Raw genomic sequence first — 19,181 nt, forward strand, 5'->3', positions numbered from 1 at the left:
CCGGGGTCAATGACCCGCTCGGTGCTTCGGCCCGCGGGTCCCGGTCACCCCCTGGGACCAGGACCACGATGCACAGGTGGACGCACGGCTCGCGGCGGCGGCCGAGCAATGCCTCGCTTTCCACTTCGTGTTGCTGTTTGCACAGGCTGCTCTCCTGCATTTTCCCCCCGGGGAGCCTCAACTTGGAGAGCTAAATAGTCACCTGACTATCCAGTCCCTACACGAAGCATTCATTCTTCAGTGATCGCAGCCTGGTTTTCTGCCTTTGATTAGAACAAGGGCCTCACCGTCTACCCGGCGCCCGCTGACGGGAGAAATTTGGTGTTGACCCTAGCAAAGCCAGAAGGAGCTCTGGGATGCCGAGGCCTTGGAATCGCAGTCTTTTTTAACTCCTTCCTTGAGCCAAGGGTTCGGGCGCTGCTGTTTTCCGTCCACCCAGAATGCCTTGCAGTGAGGAGAAACTTAGTTTCTTGCAAACCAGGATGGCCACTTTTAAAAATTTAATTTATGTTAGCAAACTTCTGTGACTAGGGACTAGGATAACATTACTACTCCATTTACTGTGTATTTACCGAGTGTGAAAACAGCACGCCCAAACCATAGTGAACCAGGGATCATGGCGTTTCTGAATTCTAACTGGCCACACCGTTTAAGGTAAGGACTGAGTAAGTTTCCGACACAAAAGTGCAGCTGAGGAGCCAACATGTGCAGTGAACCGCTGCCCAACATGAGCCGCAGTCTGGAGAGACTAGTGTGTGTCAGAGCTAACAGTTCGAGGCATACAACTAGGTACAAGATGGCCACAGATGACAGAAACAAATGTTCATACAGATCAAGCCCCCATTGGGTTCCCTGCTCAGCAGAGAACCTGCTTTTCCCTCTCCCTCTGCCTGCTGCTCTGCCTACTTGCGTGCCCGCTCTCTGTCAAATAAATAAAATCTAAAAAAAAAAAATACAGTTTGTAAGTGTTACAATAAAAGAAATACAAGACAATGGATGAGCACTTAACATGGGCTGGTAATAGAGCCAGTACTCTGTACTGTGTCCAAGGCTCAGTACATTTTTGGGGGCATTTCCCTTTATTAGAGTTTTTCTAGCAAAATGTCATATATAACACATAAATTATACAAGTAGCACTTGAAAACATCTTTAATACTTTCAAGTTAGTTCCAGGTATTTAACCAAAACAGGAATCTGTGCCAAGCTGTAATGAAATAAATCTGACCATGGCCCAAGAATCTGACCACGGCCCAAGAGTAGGAAGGTGTGGAAGGCACTCTAAAAAGAGGCAGAGCCAGTGGAACCCATTCCAGTGAGGACCTCCCAGAAACAGACTTGCAGGAAAGGATTGTGTGAGGAGCTGAAACAGCGAATAACGGGGGTGGGGGTGGGGTGGGGGGGGTGTTGGGGGGATGGAATCTGATGTAAAACTGCTTGATTAACATGAGACCAAAATAGCGAAATGAGGGGCCTGAGTGTGGATACGGAACGCGATTTTTCGCAATTGTAGTGATTTCTCATGACCTTCCGTGAACGCTTCCTTTGTTGAGAATAAGGTGAGTCAACATACTAGAGCTAACAGGTGTTATCAGTTGAATTTTGTCCCCCTAAACATTTGGATGTTGATGGCCTGACTCCTAGGATAAGTAGTTAAGATTGAGTCATCCTGGAGTAGGGGGTGCCTGGAGCAGAAGAAACATCCTGCCTAGCCCCTGACCTTGGGTCTGTAGTCTCCAGAACTGCGAGATGACACACTCCCATTCCTGAAGCCTTGCAGTTTGCCTTATCTGGTTATGACCATCCTAGGCGTCAGCCTCTGAAGAAGTAAGTTTTTTTCCCTACGTTTTGCCCCAAACTTAACCGAAATGAATTTATTTTAAAAGGGAACTAGTGAACAGAGGGTGATGGGAGGAACGTGTGAAAGGTTTCTATACCCTAGGTAAAAAGCTGAGCAAAAACTAAAGTTCAAAGATGAAAAGAATAGGAAAGTAAAAAAGTGAAGGAAGAAGGGAGGGAGGGAGAGAGGGAGGGAGGGAGGAAAGCACATGTGCATGTCTCATCAGCCATCCAGGTCTAAAGTTCCTGGAAACTACCAGAGGCGGGGAGAGCATGGAAGTAAATAAGGGCCACGCAGAACTGAAATACGGACGCACATATGGGAGGAAGACGGCTACAGCCTGGGAAGGAAAAATTAAGAACGGGGTAGCATGGAAGCCCGAAGGTAGGAGGATAAAACAGGAAGAACGGGGTAAGGGGCCATTACAGGGGGAGTTAAAGCAAAGACTGAGCTAGGAGCACACAGCGGCCAGAGCCTCAGGGCGGCTGAAAAGGGGGAGGCAAGAGAATGGGGCGAGCAGGAGAGTGAGACGGAGACTGAGGCGGCAATTACTTCAGCACTGGGGGCTGCCCGGGGGGGGGGGGGGGGCACGCTGCAGAGGGATGCAGCCCGGGCAGGTGCCGCCGGTGGCCTCAGAGACTGTGTGGGCTCGGTTACTGGGTCAGTAAAAACAGACTTCTAGTAGAGGAAAGCCGTGATATATTTCTTCCCCTCCCCCCCATTCTATTTACTGACAAATGCTAGCCTCTTATAAACTTTGGTCCTACTTTATGGGAGAATCTTATAATTCTGACCTTATTTTTTCTGGATTTAAGATGAGTGACTTTATGAAAAAAGAAATCATCCTTACGCTTAGAGTGCGTTTCCCATCAGTACCACTAGAAACTAAAAGAGAGCAACAACAGACAAATGATGGAATAACACGATTGCGGAGCTGAGGGAAGATAACTCTGAGATTAAAATTCTTTAGGTAAATTATTCAAGAATAAGGATTAAATAGAGACCTTTAAAATGTGTTATTAACTAAGATCTTAGTTGAGATCAATGTAAAGTAATTAATTCGAAGGAAAAAGGAATTGAGCAGGAAGTAGTGAGATGTGAAAAGCAGTGGTGAGCTAAATAAAGAGGAAGTTTGTAGCTAGACTTTTTAAAAGATTTTATTTATTTGACAGAGAGAGAGAGACAGTGGGAGAGGGAACACAAGCAGGGGGAGAGGGAGAGGGAGAAGCTGACTCCCACTGAGCTGGGAGCCCTGTGTGGTGCTGGATCCCAGGACCCTGGGATCATGACCCGAGTGGAAGGCAGAGGAGTCACCCAGCTGCCCAGTACTTAAAAAGAAGCATTTATTTACATTATAATACTAAGTAACATTTGGATGGCTTTAGGTGAGAGCTGGGTTGCACTCTGACCTACAAAACTATAAGATAATAAATTTGTGGTGTGTTAAGATTAAAGCAAAACAAAAAAGAACAAGGTAGAACCAAACTGTTAGCAACAATGTCGGGGAAATTGGTAGGGCAATATTCATAGCTAGAAGATTTTCAAGTCCTTGCATGGCTCAAGAAGAGAAGTGTATGATGTATCTCTTGTGAGTGAGCCCCGGGGAGACACCAACACTCACCAGGCTGAGGACAAACCGAGGGGGCACTCTGTGTCTATAGGTACCTTCAGGTGGTAGAGCAGCGCGCAATTTAAGACTAAGAGGCATTCATCACTTAGCAAACTAATAAGCCACAGTGTAAATACAGAAGGTGACAATCAGTAGAAACTTGGACAAAGGATATAAAGACTCGGCTCCCAGATGAAGAAACATAAAAGGCCAACAAATATGTGAAGTACGCTGAACCTCACTGGTAACCTGACAAATGCAGATTTGAAGAATACTTTTACCTTCATCTACTGGCAAAACATTTTAAGTTCAACAGTGCCAAGGATTGGTTGAGGGCGGCAGACACTATCACTGGTTTCTAGGAATACAAATTTTGCACCAGCGGTACGGAGACCATTTTGGCAATATCTAAAAAAGCCAGAGATAGCCTCCCTTTAAGATTCAGCAATCCTGCTTCCAGATAAAGGGTTTAGCAACTCCTCACAAACTCTCCAAGTAGCCACATACAGTGATGTCCTTTGTGGCACCGCTGGGGAAGCAAATATTAGACATATATGTTCTTCAACAGATTACCTACACAACAATTAAAGTTTAATGCGCTGTGTCTCCTTCTGTCACAGGGAATTTGTGTGAAGTAGAAAACAGTGAACAAAAAGAACGTAATAAATACGGGCAGTGGGACAGAGAAATAGTGCAAATTTTTATAGATATACACACATGTGGTAAAAGATTAAAATGCACACTAGAAAGGTACGCATGGAGAGAGGAAGAGAAATGAAAACTGAGGGGTAAATTATTTTCTTAGAAAGATTTGGATAATGGGTTTATGAGGTCTGTTGTATTCTCTGTATTTATACTTTAAATATCTCATCATGAATTTTAATTTTAATAAAAGAAAGTGTTTAGCATAAACGCTCACATTATCACAGTAAAAATATGCAGAAGTAAAGCGAGAGTCCAGTGCACTTGCAAAACTCCAAGTATGAGCCCATTTGCCCCACATACAGTAAAGTCTCATCCACTCATCAGACATTGCTAGAATTTCTCAACTTTCAAAGCTCTGAATTAAATGCCTGAGGGAAATCATAAAGGGAAGAGAAACAGTCTTTGTCCTTAAGTGGCTAAAATGTTAACTGACAAAACAAAATGCATCTACGGGTAATGATACTGGAAATTTCCCTAGAACACGTTCTGTTCCTTCTTAAAGTGATTCTTACATCTTCATAAATGCAGGGATCATTGCTTCCTTAGAGAACCGGCAGTGTTTGTTGGATAAAAATTTACACAAGAGAATTGCAGGATCTAAGAACAAAGTGTGACAGTTTAATTTAATGTGTCAACTCGGCTAGCTCTCTGCCAAGTCTTTTGGTCAAAAACCAGTGTAGTTGTTGCTGCCAATGTATTTTGAGTAGACGTGAATAACATTTAAGTCAGCAGACTCTGCGTGAAGGAGACAACCCTCCATCATCCCATCAGCGGAAGGCGTAAGAGAGTATCAGAGTTCCCCCAAGGAAGAAGAAATCCTGCTTCCAGATCACCTCTGGATTCAAGACTACACCACCACCCCTTGCCAGACTTGCCAGCCTGCCCTGCAAACTTCAGACTGTTGTGTGAGCCAATTTCTTAAAATAGATCTCTCCCTTTCTCTATCTGTGTCTCTTTACACACACACACACACACTCTCTCTCTCTCTCTCTCTCTCTCTACTGTTATGTTTCTCTAGAGAACCCTGACTAGCTCACAAAGTGAGACGATGCTCAGTTGCTGAGAGAAAAACACCCACTGTAACCCCCAGGAGACCAGCACAAACCGAGGCTCAGGGAACTCCTAGACCCCTAACCCTTACCCCAGTTCTCAACATCACTCTTTCCTCATCAGGACCATATATGACCCAGAGAACTCAGGAACTTCGCTGATTCAATAATCCAGCGACACACAGGTTGAAGCTACAGCTGGTAAGTGCCCCCTCACAAACAATGTTCCTTTACTGCGGTCACAGAAAGCCTGAGGCTTCCCTCAATGCTTTGAACAGACCACTAATATACTTAGGAACATTTTTTCCATTAACACATTCAATGTATAAGGTATAACCATCCCCCTTGTTTCTCACTCACCTTTCACACTGTTGTAGGGGAGAGCGCCTCAGTCCCCAAAGTCTTCCCCTCAGTAGGCTATTCATTTCAGGCGACCAGAGGTGGCAACTTCCTTCAAGTTTCAGAGGTTCTCACCAAGTACTGTCAGATTTCCTTCCATGCCGGTTTGGACTCTCCCAGAGTTGCTGCATTTCACTGAGATCCTAGGGCTTGGAATGGACTCTGGTCATAGGTAAATGTCTTTGTAAGAGGTGTGATTGGCTTCTTCTGATCTGATCTGCCCTCTCTTTGTACCTGAAGACCTAAGACAGACAAGAAAGAAGAGACATTTTAGCCTTCTATGCTATCTACATACCTGGACATATTTTATTGTAAATCACCAAGAAATCGGTGGTCACAATTTCAAATTAAACAGTATGAGGACTGCCCCATACTACAATATAGGTCTGCTATGTCTCATTCTCCTTGAAGTGAAAAGAGTAAGGTGTATATTTTCACAGAATGACCTAGGTTGACCTCTAATTTTCTCTAGCTACAAGGCTTTGTGGAAACTACTAAATGCAGCCAAACTCAGTGTCAGCTCAGAGAAATTTCACTGTTGCTAAATAAAAGAAGTCTTTAGCCTTTTCGTCAATGCTAGGGAATCATGATCAGCAAGGAGAATTTTCCCCTGATGTCAGCTCTCTGCTTATTTCTATGTTCTCAGAAAATAGCCCCTTTTCTTTCTACCTTTGCTCCTCATAATATTCTTTGGGCAGAAAAAATACAGAAAATGAGATCTGGCTTTATCTAATTAAAATAGTCATCTCTTGAAATATTGTTAAAAACACTATTCATTTTCTATCAGGGAGCCAGAATCACATGATACATTAAAATAAGCTCTCCTTTATGAAGACTTAGCCCCAAGTTACCAGTATCAACTCCCCTTTTCTAGGAGATAATTTTATTTCAAGAAACCTGTAAGTTTAGGTCAGAGTCTCTCCGTTCACTGAGAGAGACCTCCAAATTTAAATCTGGGGGAGCAGGATTTAGGGTATATCCCTTCTGTCCCAGAAGGCCCTGAATTATTAAATGATCTACCTTCTTCCCAATGACCAGCTTTGCAAACTAGGGATGGGGGGAGGAGAGAAGGGCGGAAGGAGGGAGACAGGGAGAAGGAGAGGGCTGGGGAGAGAGGGAGGGAGAAGGCTGGGGAGAGAGGGAGTCTGCACTTTGCAAACCAGCTCCCACCGCCTCCCGTAGCGGGGAGGGAGATGGGTAGAAGAAGAGAGGTCGGGGAAGAGGGAAGGAGACGGATGGGGAGCGAGGGAGGGGGAGAGAGGGAGGGGGAGGAAGGGAGGGATAGAGGAGCGGGAGGGAGGCGGACGGGGAGAGAGGGAGTCCACACTTCGCAAACCTCCCCCTGCCTCGCCCGAGAACCCAGCGGAGAGCTCACTCCCAGCCGAGCGCTGCTCGGCGGGACCTCGGGGTGAAGGTCACGTTCGGGAAGGGGGAGGGGCTGGGGGAGCGGGTGATCCACCCCGCGCGTCCGCGGAAGAAACCCTCCTCGCTCGAGCTGAGCCTCAGCCCGGGAAAGCTCGGGCGGGCTCGCTGCCTTGCGCCCCGGCCCGGAAGCTAAGCAAAGACAGGAACTGGTCCCCAAACCTCCCAGCTCAGGGCTGACGCGGGTGAACGCCAAGTGCGTTTTTCCCGGACGCGGGAGGGATCGAAGCCGCTGGCGATCCGCCCGGTGCTCAAGCACAGGCCGGGGCTGCGGGCGCGCGCCGGGTGCCAGGCGCGAGGCTCCGCGGACACCCCAGCGGACCGCAAGCGCCCGGGAGCAGGACGATGACCTTTCGGAGCCTGCGGGAACCGGCTGCGGCCGGAAGAAGAAAGCGATTTCCTCGCCGGGGAGAAAAGGAATGGAGATGCTGGGGATCGAACCCGGGACCTCATGCATGCTAAGCATGCGCTCTACCACTGAGCTACATCCCCACTGCTCAAAACCGAGCTTTTCTAAACTATCTTCATGAAATGGAGCCAATTTACCCCCTTCCACGTCTCAAACGAACCTGTCCTGTTCTCGGTGACGGAGAACTGTAATTTCCACTCTTCCCTCCGAAGTGCCCCGGGAAGGCGCCCGGACCAACCCGCAACCGCCGGCTCGGGACGCGGAGAACGCGCCGGGTGGGGATCCCGCCGAGAAACACCAATCGAGCGCTCTTCTCTTTTTTCCCAAAAGGTCTGTGGGCCAAAGGAAGGATGCTTCCAGGGAAGAGAAAAACGCGTTCCCAATGACTGTCTTTAAGGAAGACACCAGAGTACCCCGAGTCCCCGCATTCCTGCACCCGGTTCCCGGGCTCCGGACGCCGCCGGGCGCCCTCTCCTAGATAACTGGGAGCCGGGGCAGGGGTTGTTACAGAGCAACCCTGCACCGCGAACAACTGGAGGGCTGAAGGGGAGAGACGCTGGACTGCTGCCTGCGGCCTACTGACCCCCATTTTATGCAAAAATGCCAGCCAAATCCAGAGACTAAATCCTCAGACCCCGCTCCGATGCAAAGAAGGGAGAAACGCGGTACTTCTGAGACGGAGCTGAAACGTCTGCCTCCCCGGTGCCTCACGCGCTGCAGAAGGAGTGGGTCTCCCGCGGTCCCGGCCCCTTCCTCCCCCGGGGGCGCGCCCCGAGGATGCAGGGCCCGGGCCCGGCGACCTGCGAGCCAGTCTGCAAGGATGGAGGGGATGCCAGGGAGAAAGGAGGGGAAGCTGAGGCTGACGCTTGCAGGGGCGCCGACGTGCGCGTGGCTGGGGGCAGCTGCACTGGGGGACTGGGGCGGGGTGGGGGGCGAGGAGACCCAGCCACGGGCGCCAGCGCGATCCCAGGGCTCCAGCACACCTCCTCCTTGCACCTGGCCGTTGGAGCCTAAAGTGTGGTCCAGCGGCAGGGATGGGGGCCCCACACGGTTTGCGCAAATCGTGAGTTTTCTGAAATAATTAGGGCCCAACCCTTTCTCCTTGCCCATGACTGCTTCAGTGGCAGGTACGTGACCCTCTGGTGGCTGACACACTAGCCAGTCGGGCAGAGGACGTCAGGTTTTTGTCAGCATCAAAAGGGTAACGGAGAAGAACAGCGACACTGCCTTTTAGCCTTCCAAGTCGATTTGCAAGGAGTATCGTTTCTGATAATAGTCAGGTATCTTGAGAGAAACAGATAACAATTATTTTTGTAAATGATTATTTGCCAAAGAGCATTTTTTAAAGTCTTGCTGTGAATATTAGTTATCTATTGCTGAGTAATACTCCAAATTTTAATGGGTTAAGAAAATAAATGTTTATAATCTGGATTGTGTGGGTCAGAACTCCAGAGCAGCTTGGCTGGGTTCTGGCCCCAGGTGTCTTGTGAAGCAGAGCTCAGGTGTCTACAGGGCCTGCGGCCGGGCGGTTTCACTCTGTCTGCAAGACGCTTTCAAGATGTTGGGAGGAGGCCTTAGTCCCTGCTCAGCTAGGACACCACTGACTGATTTATGTGGGAGGGAACTCCCCGAAGGTGTTAATCAGGAGGGAAGGGTCTCAGCCAGCCTTCTTGAACGCTAGCTAAGACACCGTGTCATCCTTAACTGTGCCTCACTGCTGACTACAGCAACTGGCATAAGTAAATATTGGAATCATTTTTTTGAAAGAGTGAATGGATAGATGCTTGTATACATGAATAAACAGAATGTCTTCTGTTAGGAGATTTTAAATAAAAAGGCGACCTACTAACAGCGGGGGGGGGATTTTGCAAATCATCTATCTGGTTAGTTAGCTGATAAGGGATTAATATCCAAAATATATAAAGAACCCATACAACTCAATAGCAAAATCGAACAAATGATCCAATTTAAAAATAGGCAGAGGAACTGAACATTTTCCCAAAGATATACAAATGGCCAAAAGGTATGTGAAAAAGTGTTCAACATCACTCATCATCAGAGAAATAAAATAAAAGCCACAATGAGCTCTCCCCTCACACCTGTTCCAACAGCTATCAGCAAAAAGACAAGACTGTGGAGAAAAGGGAGCCCTTCTGCATTTGCACAGCCACTAGGGAAAAAAGTACAGAGGTTCCTCAAAAAACACAGAACTACTATGGATCCAGCAATTCTACTTCTGGATGTCTACTGATGTGGGAAGGATGTTAGGATTCGAAGCCAACGGCCAGGAAAGAATTCTTGAGATGTCTTTATGCAAGAAGGTGGTTTTATTAAAACCCAGGGAAAGGACCCGTGGGCAGGAAGAGCTGCACCGGGCTCATGAGGAGTGGCCCATCACATAGTTTCAGGTTGGGACAGGGTCAGGGACAGCACAAACCTCCAAGGTATTTTGGAAGCAAGGTTTCCAGGATCCTAAGGGAGCTAGCTATTGTTAGAAAAGGGCATTTATTACTGTTTAGTAACAATTCAGTCATGAGACCCTTCAGATGTATATCCGGAGCCACATCTTGGGGCATGATTGCCAGCATATATCTTGGGCAAGGGTGGTAGAAATAGAAGTTTCCAAAAGAATTTTTATTTGTTAAAGCAGACTTACAGGTCCTGGGGGTCTGGCCAGTGACTGCCTTTTGCCTCCAGCAAAGTGTCAACATCCAGGCAGTGAAGTTTCTGGAGGAAGGTCACTCTGCCTGTTTTAAGGACTTGTGAATGGGCTTAAGTACTAAGGAAATTTAATTTTTCTCCTGCTTTTGTTTCCCACATCATGTATATCTGTGATAATGTGGTTTGTAGTAGGAAATATGTATTATAGAATTTCCTACATCATTACAGCAACAAAGGTGACTTTTGTTATGTTAATAGTGGCTGCACTTAGAGTTGGAGGATGGTTGCCAGGAGACCAGCTCTGAGATTAAAGGTTGGAACTCACCGTCTTACCTCTCTGACCTTCACGGAGAGAAGGGCGGGAGGATCAATCAATCGTCAGTGGGCAATGATTTAATCAGTTGTGCCATACCTAGGCATGGAGACTTCTCCGCATAAAAACCTCAGAGGAGAGGACTTGGAGGGCTTCTGGGTTTGCGATCACGATCACGTAGATATCTGATGTGAGCCATGCACTTGGTGGGCACAGAAGCGCCATGCCCTTTTCCTGAGCATCTCTGCCATCTGGCTGTTTCTGAATTATATCCTTTTAACTGAGTAAGTAAAATGTTTCTCTTAGTAATGTGAGCTGTTCTAGCAAATTTATCAAACCCAAGAAGAGTAGGTCATGGAAACCTCTGATTTCTAGCCAGTCAGTGAGAAGTACAGTGCTGGTGTCTGAAGCAGGGACAGTGAGTGGGAGGGGAAGCGGTTCTTTGCTGGATCAAGCCCTTAATCTATGGGATCTCATTAGGCCTCCAGAAAATAGTGTCAGAATTCAGCCGAATGACTGGACACTTGGCTGATATACAGAGCATTGCTTATTGGTGTGGGAAAGCTGCCTGCACACACACAGTGGAATTTGGTGACTAGAACCACCACCCTTCAATACTCAAAGGAAACTAAAGCAGATATCAAAGAGATATCCATACTCCCACGTTCACTGTAGCATTAATCACAGTACAACACATGAAAACAACCTAGGTGTCCATCAAGAGATGAATGGATAAAGAAGATGTGGTCTATGTATTCAATGCAATATTACCACCACTAGAACGAAGGAGACCCTGCCATTTGTGACAGCATCCAAGGACCTTCAGGGCATTATGCTAAGTGAAGTAAGTCAGAGAAAGACAAACCCTGCATGGTACCACTTCCATGGGGAGCGGGAGCGGGGCGGGGGGGGGGGGGGCAAAGTCAAACTCCTAAAAATAGACAGCAGAAAAGTGGTTACCAGAGGTTGAAAGTACGGAAATAGAGAGGTGATAAAAGGGTACAAACCTTCACCTCTGAGATGAGTAGGGTCTGAGGACCTCACGTAAAACACGGGGACTGTAGCTGGTTACAATGGACTGTGTAACAGATCTGCTAAGAGAGCAGAACTTACATGTCCACACACACAAGATTAATAAAGAAAATGATGGATGGGGGCGCCTGGTGGCTCGGTCAGTTAAGCATCCAGCTCTTGATTTTGGCTCAGGTCATGATCTCAGGGTCCTGAGAGTGAGCTCCCGCTCAGTGGGGAGTCTGCTGGCCATTCTCCCCTTCTCCATCTGCCCCTCCCCCTGCTTGTGAGCACTCTCCCTCTTTCTAAAATAAATTTTAAAAGAGGTGGTGGATGTATTAATTAATTAGATGGGGAAATCCTTTCCGTGTGTGTGTGTGTGTGTGTGTGTGTGTCAAATCACCCACAGTGTGCCCTATAAATGTCTTAAGTTTTATATTAATTACATCTTTTGTGATCTATGCCTGACCCACACTACTTGCCCAAAAAACATTTCTGGCCGAAGTTCCTGAGATATGTAGAAATTGCGAGGAATCGGCCTCAGTAGCCCACAGTTCAAAGGAAACAAAAGAATATAAGATGCCCGCTAGCAGACCAGGAGATCACCCAATCCTATCAGACTGCTAAACCTCCCCATACCGATTCCAAAGTAAAGACTGTCCAAAGCACTTTCATGAGTCACCTTTGCAGGACTGAACCCTCTTTGAGCCTCAGACACACTAGATCAACTCAAGAGAGTTGATGCTGCTGACCCCTGCTGGCCCTGGGACTTAGACCTGGACCCTGTCACCTGAAGATGACTTTTGCCCCAGCTCCAAGCTGAATTCCCCATTGCAAAAGCCCCTTCATGAATTTGCATGCATTCCTAGGTTAAAACTTCCCAGTTTTGTTGTTGTGAAGACACTGCTTTGGGAAATATCCCTGGTTTTCTCGCTACTTGTTGCAAATAAAACCGTCCCTTTTCCTATTTCTCTTTCTTTGGTTGTGTCTTTTGGCTTGACACCCCCCTCCCCAAGAGGCAAACCCAATTTTAAGCAACAGTATGAGTTTGATGTTTTTTTTTTTTCCCAACACCACCAAGCAATTCTCCAATTACCAGCAGATACCAACAGGCGTCCTTCAGATCTAATTCAGACCTGACCCTATGTACCTAGAGACAGTGTCAGATCCCACAGGCTAAGGGTCCAGTCCCACAACAAGATATGCCCCTTTCAGATGCCGGGTGTTACCTGTGATGCTCCCTGACTGGATATAAACTAGAGGTTCACATGCCTGCCTCCTCAGATTCAACTGATTTGCTAAACTAGCTCACAGATCTCCTCGCCAGGTTATGGATACCAGGTTACCTATCTGGCTGAGTTATTATAAAGTATGTAATAAAAGACACAGGTGAGCAGTCAGAGGAAAAGATCCACGCTCTGAGCTCTTGAAGGATCCTGAGCACAGGCGCTCCTGTCCGCGTGGCACTGGGGGCGCTGCCATCCTCCCAGCATGAGAATGCTTCCCCAACACCGACAGTCATCAAACCCTCTTGCTCCAGAGCTTTTAGAGAGCTTTCTCTTTAGACCCTAACTTCCCAGAGGCCATCGGCTGAGGCTGAATGGTGCAACACTGTAAAGGCTCATTCTTCCTGTGATCAGCCCACGGAAGGCTCTGTAGAGGCCCCACTCTAAGTCGCCTCATTAGCATCAATTCAAAGGTGCTCAAACAGAGCTCCCCATGGGTCACAAAAGACATTCCTATCATTTAGGGAAGTAAAGTGTTTTGAGAGCTCTGTGCTAGGATCTGGGTCAAAGACTAAATATATTTCTTATTATGCCACAACAACAAAAATGATTAAGAGAGAGAAGGCAAATCACTAGGGAACAATATTGGGATTTGCAGGCAGCACCGTCTACCCACTTAATACTTACTATGATTTTAAAATAAATCCCATGAGCAGGGTGAATGTTTTTCTTTGGAAAATCTGGGCTTCCCAGGCATTGGCATAGTTAGTTTCAACCTTGATTAAGGACCTTGCCTGTAAGTGCAGTGCAAGAAGAGAAGAGAAGTTGACTCATGGATATTTTTGAGTGTGAAGAATGGCTAGAGACGCACACCAGAGCGGATGAGTAGGAAAGTGGTGTGCGGTTTTGGGAGGCAATGGAGAGTAGCACTGGTGATTGATTAGATTGGGTGAGGAGCAGGGCAAGGCACCCGTGGAACAGCAAGGCGGCGATGTGCCCCAGGCTACAGGGCTCTGACTCGTGGAAGGGACTAAAGATGTGTTTTGAGAAGCATCCGCTTCGGGAGCGGATTCTGAGCAGTTTAGCACACAGGAGTGCTTAGGAAGAATGCATACAGCATGAAGAAAGGTCCTCTAGGTCCGAACTTTGAAAAACACCAACATTTACCAAAGTACGTTATTAGATTTAGAAACAAAGGACTCGTTGGTGACTCTGATAACCAATTCACTAAAGCTCTGGGACTCAGGCCATATTCAGAGAGTTGAGAAGAGAGAGTGAGACGGGGAATGGGCACAGGGTAGAAATACGCATTTCGAGAAATATGGCTGCATATTTCCTCTGGAAGAGAGGAAAAGAGTGGTGACCGTAAGAGAACGTGCAGCCAGGAAGAAACACGTGAGCCACTGTATATAATAATGAGAAGAAGCCAACAGAGAGGGAGAGGTGGACGTAAGAAGAGCTGGGAGAGCAGGGTCCCTGTGAATGCAGGACACGATGGCTTGAGCACCACTGGAGGACTAGTCCGGGGTGGGGGGTTAAGTTCTTGCCACAAAAAGTGTCTTGCGGAGCCCAGCAGCACTGACATCGCCTGGGAGCTGGTTATAAAACGGAGAATCTCGGGCCTTGCCCAAACCCACGCAACTTTCATTTTAGCAAAATTCCCAGGTGATTTTGTATGGACTTTCCTGCCAGCGTAGCACTGAGACAAGGGACATTTGTTTCATTTTAGCAGACAGCAATGCACACACATATAGGCACATTGCTTAAGTAGACACGACACACAGAGAAGGAAGTGATGTTGGCCTTCATCTGATTGCATTTTATGTCTAAAGTAGGAAGCAAAGTTAGCTGAAGGGACAAAGTAGGATTAGGTGTTTCAAAGAAGCCAAGAGTTCTTTACGTAGCTACTGTAAATCTTGTTAGGGAAACAGAGGGAGAGTGGTATCAGCAAAGGTTAACGGAGACCTCGCCCCCCTCTCGGCTTCTTCTCTTGCCTCAAAGATGAACTTTGGATTGAAGTTGCCCAAAGTCCTATTCAGATGCACAGGGACAAAAGTCATTATGACACTGCTGGTCATGCTCCTTCTCTCATCTCTGAAGTGACACTAACTTGAATCCCAACACAGGAGGAGACGGAGACGGACCAGGTCTCCTTGCTTTTACCCCGAGTGGGTGACGGGGACGCACAGCCCTGAGCTCCCCAGACCTCAGGTTGGGTGGGGACATGGGAGACCGGCGTGAAGGCCGGCTCACTTCTCAGAGCAGCCGGCAGTGGGGTATTCTCTGGCAGGATGCGGCAGTCTTTGTGCTGCTGCTACGAAGTGGCATTTGGAGCCGTCTACAGCCAGACATCTGAGGGAGGCTGCTCAGTATGAGAGGAGCCTACGGACATTGTCAAAATGTGGTCGAAGGGAAGGATCAAGGAGCCTGAGCTGGACCCGAGGTGCGGCGTGTACAGGCTGCTCTAACAATACCACAGACCCGCTGCTTTATAAACAACCGAAATGGATTTCTCATCGTCCTAGAGGCTGGCAAGTCCAAGGTCGGCACACAGGCAGATCTGGTGTCTCATGAGAACAGGCTTCCTGAATCACGTGTGTCCTCACAGTGTGGAAGGGGCATGAGAGCTCCCTGAGGTCTCCTTTATTTATTTTTTTAAGATTTATTCATTTTTATTTGAGAGAGAGCGAGCACACAAGCGGGGTGGGTGGCAGGGGGAGAGGGAGACAAGTAGACTCCCCGCTGAGCAGGGAGCCTGGCATGGGGCTGGGTCTCACTCACAGACCTGAGATCATGACCTGAGCCAAAACCAAGAGTCAAATGCTCAACCGACTGAACCACCGAGGTGCCCCTGATTTCTCCTTCATAAGGGCACTAATCCTACCATGAAGACCCCACCGTCATGACCTACTCACCTCCCAAAGGCCCACCTCCAAACACTATCACACTGAGGATTAGGTTTCAATCTGTGAATTCTGGGAGGTCACAAACATTCAGTCTACAGCAATGGAAAGAAGAACGTGTAGGAACTGAAGAGTCACAGGGAGAAAAATTCAGTAGAAAAACAAAAGTTGTGGAAGTACCTGGACGAAACGGCCAGGAGAGACAGATTAGAATTGGTGTGGTACTAGGATAATGGCCCCCAAGGACATCCATGTCCTAATTCCCAAACCTGCAAATGTTACCTTATACAGTAATTAGGATTTAGAAGATCAACAAACTTGAAAATCTTGAGATGGAGAGATTATTCTGGATTATTCATGTGGGCCCATTGTAATCCAAAGGGAACCTTGTAAGGGAAAGAGTGAGCAAAAGAAGTCAATCAGAGAAAGACAAACACCAGATGATTTCATTCACGTGTGGAATTTAAGAAACAAAACATGAACACAGGGGAAGGGAAGGAAAAATAATATGAAAACAGAAGGAGACAAACCACAGGAGACTCTTAACTATAAGAAAAAAAGAGAGTTGCTGGAAGGGAGGTGGGCTGGGCGATGGGGTAACTGGGGGATGGGCATTAAGGAGGGCACCTGATGTGATGAGCACTGGGTGTTCTATGAGACTGATGAATCACAAAATTCTAACCCTGAAACTAATACACTGTAAGTTAACTAAATTAAATTTAAATTTTAAAAAATTTAAATTACTGTATATCGCATGGACTTAATATTTCAGCATAATACAGATTCATGCTAATATGGAGAAGATGGCCACGGATGTGAGCAGCTAAACCAGCGTGGAAGTTAGGGTTTTGGGGGAACAGAGATTGGAGCAGCCAGAGGCTGAGGTCCTGGGTGACCTGTCTACACGGGTGCTGATGCCACCAAACTGGGTGCAAGAAGAGAAACACCAGTCTCCATTCATCTAGGAAGAAGCCTCTTTCCTTCCTTTTTCTTTTCTTTTCTTTCTTTCTTTTTAAGATTTTATTTATTTATTTATTTATTTATTTTGACGAGAGAAGGTGATCACAAGTAGGCAGAGCAGCAGGCAGAGGGAAAGGGAGAAGCGGGCTCCCTCCTAAGCAGAGAGCCCGATGCTGGACCTCATCCCAGGACTCAGAGATCATGACCTGAGCCAAAGGCAGTTGCTAAACCAGCTGAGCCACGTAGGTGCCCCTCATATTTTTTTTAAATGCATACAAATTAATGGTTTGGAAATTGGAATGTGGTCTCATGAAGGTGCCAACCCACCTCCTGACTCCAAGACTGAAGACTGTGCTGATTCAACTTGAAACAGGCATGTCATTAGGAAGAGGCAGTTGAAGTTAAACCAGGAGAGTTCGTCTAGGAGGCCTGTCCAACATGGAACCATGAATTACAGAGAGCGGAGCTGAAGCATTCGGGTGAGACGGAACGCACCTCTAAGGCCTCAAAATGGAAGGACAGGAGGCATTTACATCTTGCAAGGTACCAGACAGGGTAGAGCACTGGAGGGCTCACGTCTGCAGTGGTGAACTGGGATAGTAAGAAGGAGAAACAGAGGGCATAGCTGGTCAAACGGTTTCCAAGTAAATTAACCATCCTCTGTAGCCCAAAAGATTGCAATGGAAGTGGAAAAATGGGTGAGAAGGAGTGATTAAGAAATTAAAAGACTGAAATGCTCTCAAAATTTAGCTATATTCCAGAGATGGATCCTCTGTTGGACCTTAATTTCTTCCAAAAAAAAAAAATGAGCTCTGCCTACTGTCCAGGTCCTTGGGAGCATTCAAGCCTCTGACTCCGTCACTTTGGGGTTCATAAGGAATGGTCTCAGCACAGGTCTTGATGTCCTGACGCTCACTCCTCAGAGGAGGTCCCCACCACAGCTCTTGGGACTCCTGCAGTAATGACTGAATACATCTTGTTTTCATCTTCTTTTATCACCATTCCTAATCCATTTCTCACACTGTTTACAGAATAACCTGACTGTAGCAATGTCTTGTCTATAATGCTTCAGTCTCTCCTCACTGCTGACTGGGTCCTCTGGGAAAGCAGCCACAGGGACATTGTCATCGGAAATGTGTGTGTGTGTGTGTGTGTGTGAGAGAGAGAGAGAGAGAGAGATCCTTTATTACGTTTAGGGAATCTGACAATTTCAGAGTCAGACACTTACTGTCAAAGCTACTAGCACTGATCTAAACCTGGCCAAGTAGATATTCTTTTCCACTTAAGTTAACCATTCTCAGTGTTTGCTTTTTGCAACCAAGAACACTGATAAAGCCCAAAATCCTTGATAAGCCATACAGTCCTACATCTCCTACATTTCCCTATAGCATCCTGTGATCCAGACATGTGTAACTATCTAAATTTTCCAATGTTCTGTGTCATGTCTTCATGCCATGTCCATGATTATTATGACCAGAATCACACCATGATCCTCATTTCCAACTGCAAACCTCCCACTTACTCACTGGTATCTTCGTTTGTGAGGATTTTCCTGAGCTAGCTCCTCAAGAACTGATCCTACCCTCTGCTGTCCCAGCATATCTCCTACAAACCTCCAATATGCTAATTATAACAGAGATGCAAATATGGTTTATAAATTGCCTCTCCTCCTTTCAGTTGTTATCTCCTGATTTAGCACAGTTACACAGTAATATTAAAAAAACCACCCAACAAAGGTTTATTAATTATTGGATTTCCTTTAAATAAGGGCAGACAAATACATGGTGCCATTTTACTGTATTTTTAAATGTGAACAGAAACAGCAAATTATTGTTATTACATTTCCACTATTTCAAAGCGCTGAGTTGGATCAAGGCATGAATGTATGTGCCATTAGAAACCATCTGATGAGAGATGGCCAGAATGCCGCCTCATTAGGATCTCCAGTGTTGTCCCACAGTCGCCTGCGGGTTACCCGACTCCACTTTACACTTCCATGAGCTATTTCTAACCTTTTCCCTGACATCCTGCGCTGGACAGGACCAGCTCTCCTGCACAGAATCCTAAGTAAAGCCAAAGAGGCAGTGAGAAATGAAATGGTAACTAGGTTAGTAACTATGGTCTAGGAAGAAATTCCCCTAATGGTCTTAGGGTGGACCCCTGAATATTGATGTGCAACTCCTACCTCAATACCAAAAACCCTTCCTACCAGCCCCTAAAACATTACTAAAAGGTATTTTACTTTCACTGATTATTTTCCAGCGGAAAGTGAGAATGGATGGAACCCCATTTAACTGAGTTAAATCATTCTGTGCTACGCAGCTGTACTCCCTCTTCCTGGATGCTTTCATAGGAGGAATTTCTTCTCAATTGTCCCTCTGGCTTTGTACCTCTCACTGCATGATAAAACACCCCAGGGAAATTTCCAGAGAGCAGGGAATATGCGGTGGTTAGTGAGATGCTAGAGAGGGAAACAGACCGACGGGAAATAGCTCTATTTAAAGGGGACGGTAACGGTTAAAGGTGAGAAAGGGCTAAAACGTTTCATCTGGAACTTGTGGAGCAGAGGCCGAACCAGTCGGCAAAGGGAATAAAAGATCATGCGTGGAGATGCCGGGGATCGAACCCGGGGCCTCATACATGCGAAGCATGCGCTCTACCACTGAGCTACATCCCC

At 46.8% G+C, this 19,181-nt stretch overlaps 2 non-coding genes across 2 annotated transcripts; both read right to left on the reverse strand.

The window, feature by feature from the left end:
* Positions 1-7,441: 7,441 nt before the first annotated feature.
* TRNAA-AGC lies at positions 7,442-7,513 on the reverse strand. Its single transcript has one exon. It is a non-coding gene; the product is annotated as a tRNA-Ala (tRNA).
* Positions 7,514-19,109: 11,596 nt separating this feature from the next.
* Positions 19,110-19,181, reverse strand: TRNAA-CGC. The gene has a single exon. It is a non-coding gene; the product is annotated as a tRNA-Ala (tRNA).

This window comes from Lontra canadensis, unplaced genomic scaffold (genome assembly GCF_010015895.1).
Source record: "Lontra canadensis isolate GAN:19392208 unplaced genomic scaffold, GSC_riverotter_1.0 scaffold194, whole genome shotgun sequence".
In the NCBI taxonomy this organism is placed as follows: domain Eukaryota; kingdom Metazoa; phylum Chordata; class Mammalia; order Carnivora; family Mustelidae; genus Lontra; species Lontra canadensis.